Raw genomic sequence first — 12,698 nt, 5'->3', positions numbered from 1 at the left:
CTTCGGGCTCATCCAAAAAGCGCGGAAGATCCTCCACCTGCTCCCCTTCAAATCTAGGAAACTGCTTATGCAGGGTTTGGTGAACTCCAGACTAGATTATGGAAAAAGACTGCAATACGCCCAAAATGCGGCAGCCAGACTCCTAACAGGGACCACATCAGATGCTCCGCTAAACCGGCCCTCAAAAGCCTCCACTGGCTCCCGATCAAGGAAAGGGTCACATTTAAGACCCTCTGCATCTCACATAAAATAATGCAAGGAAGAGGCCCACCAATCCTGAGAACCCTGATCAAACACCATCACTCGAACAGACAATTCAGATCAGAATCTCTATCCCTGGCCAGTATCCCCAGAATAAAAAAGGCCCGATCTGGGGGGCGATTGTTCTCCTACAATGCCCCAAAATTGTGGAACTCCCTTCCACTGTCCATTCAAAGAGAACACAATCTACTCGCTTTCTGGAGGCAACTAAAAACATGGCTCTTCCCATAACCCCTCACCTCCCCTTACCCCCTCTGGATTAATAGGTTGTATGTCAGTGCTGGGACGCCCTAGGGTAGCTACGCGCTTTAGAAATCCGCTTTCAAATTTCACATTTCAAAATTTCATCTCTTAGTCTATGTCACTTAAGCTAACCCCTTCTATACCCCTGAACTAATTTAGCTCATACTTGGGCTGCTCAAATGGGCCCACATGTGCAATTTGCTTATTCTTGTTATTGCGGACCTGTATACATAACTGTGCCTTTTCTTCCAATTTTTTTTTAAAACCTTGTTCCACCTGCCATACATTCCTAATTTTTTTCTAAAGACAATCTCGCATGGCACTGAAATAAAACTCCTTGCTGTGGCATTTCTACTTCTTCGTGTGGAATAATTTGCATTGAATTCCCATTAAATCCATGTTCCTGTTTGGATATTAAATCTTTGCTAGTTTAGAACGACATACCATCTTCGTTATTTTCTTCACATCATTTCTTATCACAAAATCAACTCTACTGATGTCCTCAGATGAAATAGCTTCAAGATTTCTACAGTTCTTATATATCCCTAGAGCCCTAATTCAATTCTAAGGTTTGAGTTTTGCTCATTTTTACGCCTTTTTCTAACACATCCATAAACAGACAGAGCTCCACCTACTCCTGATTTAGGCAGGGATTTTGGTTTACCCATACTTTGGCACTCATTAACTAATTTTGATTTCCCAATTCGTTCAATGTACGTTCAATGTCCGGCAGGAGCTAGTAGAAGAGATGATACCGTTTATTAGGTTCTTAATCCAGGAAAGAAATCTCAGCCATCCTTCTCAGTGTATGCCACTTGTTCACTCATTCAAAATCTAAAATTTCACTTGGAATCACCCCAAGACAATTCCATGACACATGGGCCCACATTCTAAATGAGCTGGTGGTAGCCCTAGTTACCACACACCTCATAACATAACGTGTATTTTTAACGCACACGTTCACCCGTAGGCATCCTGGTACTGAATAACAGATGTTTATTGTTACCAAACTCAATGGTACTCCCTCTCCTATTATAACATGACAAGAAAAAAAAAGACTTGCACAGCATTGAAAGCTTACATAAAAGAACCCTATTCATGTACAGAGAGTAAAACACATAATATTGCAAAGAAAAATACATGTGAAATTACACATTAAAAAATATAGTCCTCCAAGTAAGCAGGACTCTTTATAACCCTACCAGACTTCCTTGATATAGAAAGTTTACCATTGCCTTCACTTTCTCCCTGGTTTCACCACTAGCTATACCAGTATAAAACCTTCCTCTGTTTTCACCCTTGTCACCAGCCTTGCTACCAGCGTCTTTGTCAACTCCTTTGTAATGGATATTGCTCTGACAACACTTCTCAGCTTTCTCCATGTTTCTCCCTTTGTACAACACCACACAATTGAGATTCCACACACATCGGTCCTCAGTCCTGATGGTGCTTGTGAATACTTTTACAACCATCACAGGCTTTGACAATTTGCCCCCAACTACATTTCGTTCCAGTCTCTTAATTATGACCATATCACCAATAGCGACAGCTGTCAGTTTGACTGCGTGTTTCAAATCAAAGCAGATTTTACTGTTGTCTATTTTCTTGTCCTCCTTCAACTTCCACTCCTCAGACACACAGTTCCTCCTCCCATCACTCATCACTTAAAAACTTGTTGACCCAAGAGGGTTCTAACACAGTATCAGGATGCATCCCCGAAACAAAACGAATGCTGATTCACTCATAGTAGCGTGAAGCGTGAATCTGTATACAACCACCCTCTTGGATACATCTTCTTTCCAATTTGGTCAACTGTTTTTGGCTAAAGAGATGATTTCTTTTACAGTGTGATTAAACAGCTCTGCCTTCTCTTTGGATTTGAGATGATAGCGGGCACATTTGTTTGTGTTTAATACACACCCTTGAAGAAAACTTTCCATCTTCTTTGACACCAACTGCACCCCATTATCTTTCAACATATTTTCAGGAAGACCCTCCCTTGCAATGAGGTGTTTCAAAAAATTAATCAATCACATGTCCCATCTCAGTGTCCTGGGGAAATCATACCTCAGGCCACCTGGAAAATAAATCCATCACAACAATGACATAGCTTTCATGACCCTCCCCATGGATTGGCCCTAGGAAGTTCAGGGCAGTGTCTTCCCACAGACTATTAGGGTGCTTCCTGATAACCATTGGGTGCACCCTGGGCTTCATGGCTCTTTCTCTCACAGCACACTGCACGCAATCTGTCACTAGGTGTTCTAGCTGTAGATCCATTCCAGGCCACCAGTATGTTGAGCGTAGCCGTTATTTGGTTTTGGAGATGCCCAAATCTATTTATGTGCTTGCTCGAATAATTCCTTTCGTAACAAGGTAGGATGAACTAATCTGGTACCACTTCACAAAAGACCATTGTTAGAAGTTAACTGATCCTTTCCTAACCAGAAATCCTTACACTACACACTACCTTGATATTTATGATTTCAGCCTGTACATATCAGATTCAACACTTTTGCAGCACTTTATCCCCTTTTACTGCTTCTTTCCATCTCTCTTTCAGAGATTGTTTCATAATCAACTTCACACACAGACTCTGTGGGATTACCTGTGGTTGAATTGTTAGCCTGTTCAGAACCTACTTCAGGTACTAATCAGGACAAGTTATCTGCAATCACATTTTCTGTCCCAGGGGTATATTTTAAATCAAAGTTGTATTACTGCAAACTCACACCCACTTCGATATCCTAGCTGAAATAGAGTCAATACCTTTTGATTTGAAGACTTCACACAAGGACTTATGATCAGTCCACACTACAAATGTACTGCCCCACAAAATGTCTGCCAGTTTATTAACTGCCCAATGAACTGCAGGCATTCTCTCTCTCTTACTGAGTACATAGTTTCAGCTCTATTTAGACTCCTTGAAATGAACATAATGGTATTTTCTGGAACAAACCCACCTTGTTGTAAAACAGCCCTCAGTCCATTGAGACTCACAACCATAGTGATTATTGAACCTTTATTGGTATCAAAACAATTAGGTTTAGGGGTGAATGTGCCCGTCTTTTTTTTAGTTCAAAAAATACATTTTCACAATCAGAACTCCAGACAAAGTTAGTTCCTTTCCTCAAAATGTGTCTCATGCTCGAGCTGACATCAGCAAAGTTTTGTATAAACTTATAATATTCTGCCATTCCTAGAAATCCCACACATTTTCCCTTGATGGACAGAGAAACCAAATTCTGGATAGTGTTGATGAGCTCCGCATTTGAGACCACCCCTTCACCTGTTATAATATGTCCCAGGTAATCAATAGTCCTTGTTCCAAACTATCATTGTTTTAGCTTGATGGTAAGATCATGATTACATAGGCTACACAAAGCCTGCCTGACCCTGGCACCATTATATCATGTTAGTATACACGAACACCATTGATTCCACATACAATTTTCTCCATTGCTTGTTGGACTACAGATGACACTAAAACAATACCAAAACGTAGCTTAGCCTAACTGAATGTTCCGAAAGGCGTGAGAAATGCAGTGAGATCCTTGGATGCCTCATCCAGTTTATTTGATGATAGGCCGAAGTAAGGTCTATTGTACTAAATACTTTCCTCCTATTATCGTTAGAAACTCAGAAATATTGGGTAGTGGATATTTGTCAACCAGCACACATTTATTTAGCTGCCTGAGATCAACATACAACCATTTAGTTTCATAGCTACAACCACTGGAGCAAATCACACTTTCTCAATCATCCCCCTCAGGACAAGCCACCTGTTCACTCATTTCAAAACCTAACATTCCACTTAGAATCACCACAAGACAATAGCAGGAAACACAAGCCCATATTCTAAAAGAGATGGTGCCAGCACTAGTTACCAAAAACCCTGCTTACACTTAGCTGCTGGCTTCTTTGTCTGTGGACCTCCCCGTTGTTGTGTCATAATATCTACACTAGTACATTTTTGTACATGAGCCGGGGATATAATTTCCTCCCTATGGTTACCAATTTTATTTCCTCTTTCACTCAGAACATAGAGTGAGTTTCCGCTTCCCCTTCCATTTCCTGTTTTTTTAACAGTCTATCTGACAAGCTTTTCTTATAAAACAGATAGTCTCCTCTCTTCCTAACCAACAATTGGTTGGTATGATCCAAAAACAGAAGTGGACTCCCTTTGATTGTTATCCTGAGTTCCAGATCTGGACTGTCCCTCCGAAAGTGGGAGATGCTCAATTTATTTTTATTCATCTGCTAATACCGGCAGAATATTGAAATGATTTTTCATTGCCTCATTATTTAATAACACAGATTCTAAAGTCACATGAAGAGTTTTCTGCATTAATAGCATAGCATCCAGCATAGATGAGGAAGGGCAGGCAGAGGTTTCTGGTAAGATATTCAGTGACTCACTTTTACCATATGAATGGTTCCACACCTCCCTGCCCCAGCCTCCTCAAACTCACTCTCCCCCTACTCTTGCTTTTGATCCCTGTCAGACTAAATGTTCAACACGGCCGTTGGCCTCTAGGCTTTCTTACCCTATCTCTTCCTTTCTATCCAGTCCATAAATTGGGAGAGGATGAGAGCCTTAAAACTGATAGGACAGCCTCCAAAATTAAAAATCCATTGACCTGTAGCTCACTATGTAGCAGTGATGATGCCTCTTGTGAAGAAAACCTATCCACACTATGCTCATTCACTTTGGCTGCCTCTCCATCTTCTCTTTTCTTGAAGTGCCTATCCACAAATTGTCTAATTGGTGGTGCTAAGCCTGTTACTGAGTGCGCTGATCTTAACCATTCAGATTCATCTTGGGTCTGGGACTGGGGTATTATTTTTCCCCTTTTTCACCCCTTTTTCACCCCCTTCCCTTATTTGGGGCACCAAGGGTAAGTCGTCACTCCTCCCGGCTTTATTAGAATCATGCAATTCTTGACTTCCCCTTCCTACATAAGTGGGATTTCTCTTTTTAAGTCTATTTTAATTTGCTTTCCTTGCCTAATTTATTGGCATTTGCTTGTTGTCTAGTATAGCCTCTAAGAATTTCCAGCAGTTAGTTGGAGTTTTGGTTAAACTCAAGGTAACCCTGTACTTTCCACACACACCCATAACATCCACAGTCCCTGGTACAGCTACAACTCTCAGCTCCCTGCTCAACTAGTAAACAATTATTTGCTTCACTCACAATTTATTTAAATTCTGTTTAAGAGCTGAATTGTCTCCAAAATGGTTCACATGATTCACCTAGTCTCTTCAAGGCAATCTCCTTCTCAGTCTCTTTCACACATTGAGTATAAAAACGGAACACAATAGCTTATGGGGAGAGTGTTATTTCACTTGTCCCATCCCTATAAGTGTGCACACTTTCCCTTTATTCACTATTTTCACTTCTCTCTTCCCTTACATCTTCCAGTAGGGTGCATTAGTGAACTGAAACCACTTATCAACTTCTGTGGTGTACAGATAATCGTAGAGTTCAGTCATACCTTGTAGTGTAGTTCCTATATTCCCAATAGGCTCTGCGCATTGGAATAACATAAACGGTAGTTTAGACGTATGACTGAGGTCGACTAGGTCTCTACTGAATATGTTAAACTTAATTAGGTATGCCAGCTAGCTCAGAGGTCACTAGAAACTTTCTCGAAAGAACAGGGAGGAGTTAACTTCCCTGACTAGACAAGAAGGGATTAGCTTCTGACAACCGCATAAACATGACAACTTTGCTCCCTCCAGAATAAGGAGTATATCTCCAGAGTCGTGTGAAAACAATAGATAGCTTTTTCACTCAGTCAATCGTGCATACTTAGTTTCACCAGAGTGCAGAGAAATAGAGAGACAGGCATTTTCAATAAAAGGTGTTATTTATTGAGCAGTCTTCTTTCTCATGCAAGAGAAGCGGACTGCCACAATTGCAATACTTGTCATAAAGTAAAGTGCGTACAGTGAAAGGAGTATTATGAATTAAACTGTAAAAGCATTGATATGGTTTCTGAGCCATATGATACTTAAAACGGATTAAACATATACAATTACATACAATGATAAAAGTTGACTAAACGTACTCAACTGGTGCTTCTAAATACGCCTACCCCGATGTACCTAACCTAAGTCTAGTACGTGGGAAGGAGTAAGGGAGTCGCAGTTTAAGTTAAGTTAGTTTTGCCAAGAATCTGAATCAAAAATTCTCTAAGGGTCTAATCAGATCCGTACCTTGGTTTTAGAATGAAGGAGGTCTTGTATCTCGTTCTCAGGACTCGATCTCACAGTAACCCGCAAGGGTGACTGGAAACACTGGAGCTGGATTTTCTCGGCAGGAGAAAAGACAGCGTCTTTCTCAGTGCATCAAATGGGAGGGTCGGCTTCCTTCGGCACTCGCATCAGCTCTGCTTTGGGTAAGTAAATAGCCGCTCTGCTCCAAACCACCGTGTGTTGCTTAAGGCAAATGCTGGTATATTTATACCTGTAAGGTGCTGTGTTTGACGTAAGGTTGGACATAAGACGTCACTAAGAACTGTCACTAAGAACTGGCAGTTCTTTCAGGACTCGCAGGAGTTCTAGGAAAAATCAAAACAAAAGCAGGGGGTTGGAGGTTTGGTTTGTTTAAAGAACGCGTTGTACTTTCTAGGAGTCTTAAGGAAGTAGCCTTGCCGTATTTGGGCTGCATTAGCTATGACTAAATATGGATATGATTCTTATGCCTTTTTAAGGATATGATTTGTTATAACCACATAAGGGCATAAATCGGTAATATATTATATTAGGGTCCTAGATACGTTCACAACACCCACTCCACGTATAATGTCCATCATTGCTAAATACTAAGCAATGTATAAACATATAAGTATGCATGTGTTTTCCAGCCCACCCCAAAATACATCAAATGCATTTGAAATGGTATAGATACACGAAAATCAGTATTATACTGTACGCTTTCAAGCAGTGGTATCATTCAGATAAAATTGTGTTCATTTGGAATGTTTGACTGAATGAATCACGAAAATTACATTAATGAAATGGCTCTTAATACAGAAAAAAGGTCGAGACCATTTCATCACATATTTATACAAGATTGTACGTGTGCTAGAGGCTGATTGAAAATATTGTCTCTAGAGTCTCTAACAATAGAAGTTCTGTTCTCTAAGAATAGTTGTACTTTAAGCAGAGTACCATGTGCCAAAAAGAAGGGTAAATATTTTGGAAATTGGGAAAAAATTATTTCGCTTTCATGGGGAAAAAAATAGTTCTAAATGTTTTCAGCAGGGCTGTTTATCAAAACTGAAGGCCAAATTCAGAGTTCAGGGAATGCTGTGTGCTCGCTATTTCAAATATTATTCTCGTTGTTAGGGGAGAACATTACCTCAGCTAGGCCAGCAAAAAATTTGTCTACAACAGTAGGTGAAAGTTGGGCCAACGCTGAAAAATCAGAAATAGTGCATATATGCGATGCATTGCCATCTTCGGTGTTCAGATCAGCAATGTTCACGGAAAGTTGTACCTGTGTGGTGCCGCCACCTAACCGTAATGGTGAAGTCTCAACGAATGCCGTCATCAGAATAGGTAGCCGCTAGGGACAACACGCTGCATGGTTCGTTACCGGACAAAGCAAAGCATCGATATCCATTGGTACTGCTGATGGTAGTGTAAGACAGACGTCCAACACGCATTCTTTTCCGCATAGCAGACATCGAAGCACAGGTAAGATGCAATTTTGCCAGATTGGCCTGAATGAAAGAAACCAGGTAGTATTCAGATCTCTTAGCCGGGCCAATCCGAGGACCTTAGAGATACGGTCTCGGTATTGTATTGCTAGGATCGTTTCTTCCATCGTAGCCAGAGTTTTGTCTGTGACTTGGCTTGCCATATCGGAGCAGAAGAAACAAAAATAAAATTCCTGCTACGAGTCCCAAAATAAGAAGCAGGCCACCGAATAGAGGCCGCACAAAATTCGGGAAGATGCCCAGAACTGTTTTAAAGGGTGCTAACAGTCCCGAAAAAATTGTCTTAAATACATGTGCAATGCCACTGGTATCTGACATGTTTAAGATTTGGCTTAACATTTCTACGAAATGCACGGGGCAATTTGTCGATAATAGGGTATGTATCTCTGCTGCTGTCCTTGCAACTTGCAGGTCATACATCTCTTTGGACAAGGTTAAACGCACAGTTGTTTGTAAAAGAATAGACTTCATTCTGCTTATAGTATCAATTGGAATAGAAGAGATATTTACAGAAGGCCATATTGCTGCCGCCATGTCTGGATTGCTGTTTGGATACAATACTTGCATACAACAAATGACCCTGGAAGTAACACTCACGAGATAGGCTTTTCCTGGCATCACGCCACAACAGCTGTGGTGACTTATTATAACGTAGCTACCGTTGGAAAGTTGCCTGAAAAAGGGCTCTATCTGTCTAGCAGGGGTGCCGTGCAGATGACATGAAAGGTTGTTTGATGAACCTTCGCAGGCTCCATGCAAATTAATACCTTGACACAGAAGTGTACCACTTAGTGATTGTTTACAATTGTTACAACTAAGAAATACCTCTTTTTTCCCTTCACTATAACATCTATGTGTATAAGGTAAATTCCATGTTGACTTGATGTATCCTTTACCCAACCTTTCATACAGGCCTGCTGGTATATACTTTTGGCAGTATTGAAACTGAAAAGTTGTTATCGGGATTGTAATGGTGCCATGCATTATCCATTCAATGACAGGTCTTTCTGACATTGTCAATGGTAATCTTTCTAGTTTTTCAATGCTCCGCACCGTATAGCCTGCTCCTTTTTGTGCCAATGAGATTTGTCTATCAGTAAGATTAAAGATAGAAAATAATGAAGTTGTGTTGATTAGACGCCATGGAACGTAGCCTGAACAAAGGTTTTGTAACGTCCAGCCTAGCTGTACAATAGAACGTAATTGGGATTGACCATGTAATAACATTAGCATATCCTGTTCTATTATATCAATAGCAGATGATACAATGCTGTCCTGTGAATAAATTCTGGAGGACAGAGTCGTTAACCCATTGTCCACTACAGAAAGTGATTTTTCCAAATTAATACGATCAATTTCTCGTATTTTTTCTGCAGTTTCAATTTGTGTTACTTTCCAAGCTTCATTGTAAGCTGCGTATATACCGGCGTATATGAAACGTTTTTTACGCTGTTTGCGAGGTCCCATTATGAAATCTCGCAAGTCAGCACCTTCTTTAAGTAAAGTTAAGTGTTGCTTAATTTCGGGAAGTGTGGATCTCTGTAGCCAGTCGAGGCATAGTTTTCCTACACTGTATGTTGTAACTATCCCTGGATGTTGTCTCTGGGAATATCTTGGGTTTGGCCTGTTCTGTTTGAGCCCCTGTATTTTGTTCAGGAATCTATCTTGACAGTTATTTGTGTCTGTGGGCCAGAACAACCATTTGTTCCAATCAGGAATTGTTCTGTTTTGTTTTAAAATATAGGACACGTCTAACCACTCATCTGTAGTGGTGTTTCTATCAGGCATTGGCTTTGGTATAAAGGGTTGTTTAAATCTTTTATCTTGGCTAAACCAAGACATGTTGTTTGTTGAATGGTGTCATTCAGGAACATTATTTCTTCTGGGATCATGCAGGCTCTAAACAATGATTCTAGACCTTGTACCTGCCACTCTTTGTACCCCAGATGGTTTTTGTCTCAATGTTATTTTTCCAAAATTCAAAACCAAATGTAGACATTTTTTCATAACATTTTTCAGAATAAATCAGTTTAGTATTTGTCAACATGTTTTTCACTCCTGTCTTATTCAACATCTTGTAATAAAACGTTTCTGGATTTGTGTAATTAAATCCTGAGAAGTATGGAAATTTCTCATAAAATGTTTTCGAACTGCCTTTTGGCGGGGTTGGACAATGTTCCCACTGATTATAACTAAAAACATTTCTAGGATTTACAGATTTATGCAGAAAGTGATGCCCAAAGTGATTGTAACAATACATTTCCTCATAATTCGACGAACCCTGTAAATATTCATGTTCTGAAAATTTTGCTGTCATTTCTAAATCTGACAACATATTATTAATATTTTCAAAGTCCCAATCATCAGAGAAAGTACTAGATGATACAAAGTCACTTAAGGAGATCTTAAATTGGTGTGGATATTTCAAGAGCTCAACCGGGCCATAGATTTCATAGTCAGTTTTGTCCCATGCTATACCACCAGGTATAGGGATGGCTGTGATGTTCACTGATGAAAGTTCTATTTTTTCGATGTGAGAGGATCTGTGTGTTTTCAGGACCAAATTGATGTTCTGAATTGCTGTGTCCATTGTACTATATTTTCCATCAATAAATCTACCCAAACTTAAAACCAAGATGAGCCACAGAAGGAGGAAAAGTACACCTAACTCAATCCATAATGTAATCCATGGTGAAGTTAGATATGTTTCTCTGAGTTGATGAAAGAGTTCTGGGATTTTTTCTTTGAATGATTTTGTTGCTGGCTTGTCTCCATGTACACTTGGATCATCGGAAAAGTCATCACAGTTGATAAAGTAGCCAGATGCAATTCTATCAATTGGTGGAATTGCTTCCGGATTTCCATTGACCTTTGGATTTTCTTTTGTTACATTTGTATAGTCCGAGGATACATTGTTGTAGACAGGTGTTTCTTGACTAACTGTTGTGATTTGGGTATCAAGAGGTACAAGTTCCATTGCTTTGTTGCATACTCCTTTATTATTTACTGAAGGTTTATCAAATGTGATTAGTCTCTCAGTTTGAACCTCTTGGATTGTAGCAATGTTGGAAATGGGGGTTGCCCAAGTCTCAAAGGGGGTAGCATGGCATCAAGCGGGCAGGCCAAACTTCGAGGACATGTGAAGCATTCACGCAGTACCCACAGACGACACAGCAGGCACACTACAAAAGAGACGCAACTCCACCTTTGGTTGGAAAAGAAGTAGTTTAGTGATATCTCCAACCTGTAAGGTAAAAAGGAAAAATACAGAGGTAATCATAACATGGCGCCAACTGGCACCCAAGCCAAGTATTTCAGTGGGGGATTATTTACATGGGACAAAAAGGGTTGAGTCCATAGTCCATAGTGTCTAGCTGAAATATAAAAAGGTTAGCACTTGGCACATATCATCATTGACGACCATGTAAGGGACAAATTCATTTGGCGTGTTCGCCCATTAAACATGCAATCAAACATTAGGGGTAAGAACCCAAAATAGCTGGCATTGGCGACTCCTGCAAAAAGAATAGGAATCACCCGGCATTAACATCAGGCAGGAACACCTGTAATAAAACACTAGGTTTCTTCCCCCCTCCACCTAGGGAACTACACATCAGGCAGGGCCTACTCAGGCCTTCATCCTTGGGAGGTTGGCTGAAATTGTAAGTTGCATATTAGCATAACTACACCTCATGCGTGGCAACGCCAACCCCACCCCTGTAAGGGAAAAACATCATATAATACCAGACAGGAACATGAATCCTCAGCCCCCCTGCAACCTGCAACACAAACATTAAGCAGTGCATTGGTATTAATAACATATGAACCAGGCCTGTATCACATTTTCCGTGGGCACCATCCGGCCCCTACATCATGTGTAAAACCAGGGGGGGGGGCATAAACATCCCCACCCTGCACTAGGAGTACCTCCAGGCCTTTAATGGACTCCCTATGGCACCCCACACTGGCATAAAGGGCAAGATTCACAGTACCTAACAGGCGTGTAACGTCAACATACACTAGTAACAGGTCATAACCATTAATGGCCAGGGATAACCAAGCATTTCCTCTCACCCGGTTACTGTGCAGGAATAGACATTTCAGTAGGGCAACCATATGCCTTCCATCCCAAAAGGGGGAAAGGTCCCTGAATGAGCAACAACATTTCCTTTGGTAAAAGTACCTTTTCTCAACCCCCTGGTGAGAGAGCTAAACGTTAACCCTTTCGTGAGGCTCTAATCAAGGATTATTAACATTTCACTACCCATGAATACACAGGGCATCAAGCACAGGTGAAGCATCTAACTCCGGGTCAGGTGACCAATCAATCAGCCCAAAATATTGCTACCTGGAGGACCCGCCTAGGGCAAGTAGGAACACTCAATCCCCCAACGTGGGGTTAAATGTATAAACTGATTCAGGCCCCAGTTTCGTTCCACAGGGCTCTAGCCCCAGTTCCAGGTCACC

This window comes from Lissotriton vulgaris, chromosome 2_1 (assembly GCF_964263255.1).
Source record: "Lissotriton vulgaris chromosome 2_1, aLisVul1.2, whole genome shotgun sequence".
In the NCBI taxonomy this organism is placed as follows: Eukaryota; Metazoa; Chordata; class Amphibia; order Caudata; family Salamandridae; genus Lissotriton; species Lissotriton vulgaris.
Note: the sequence above shows the minus strand (reverse complement) of the source record.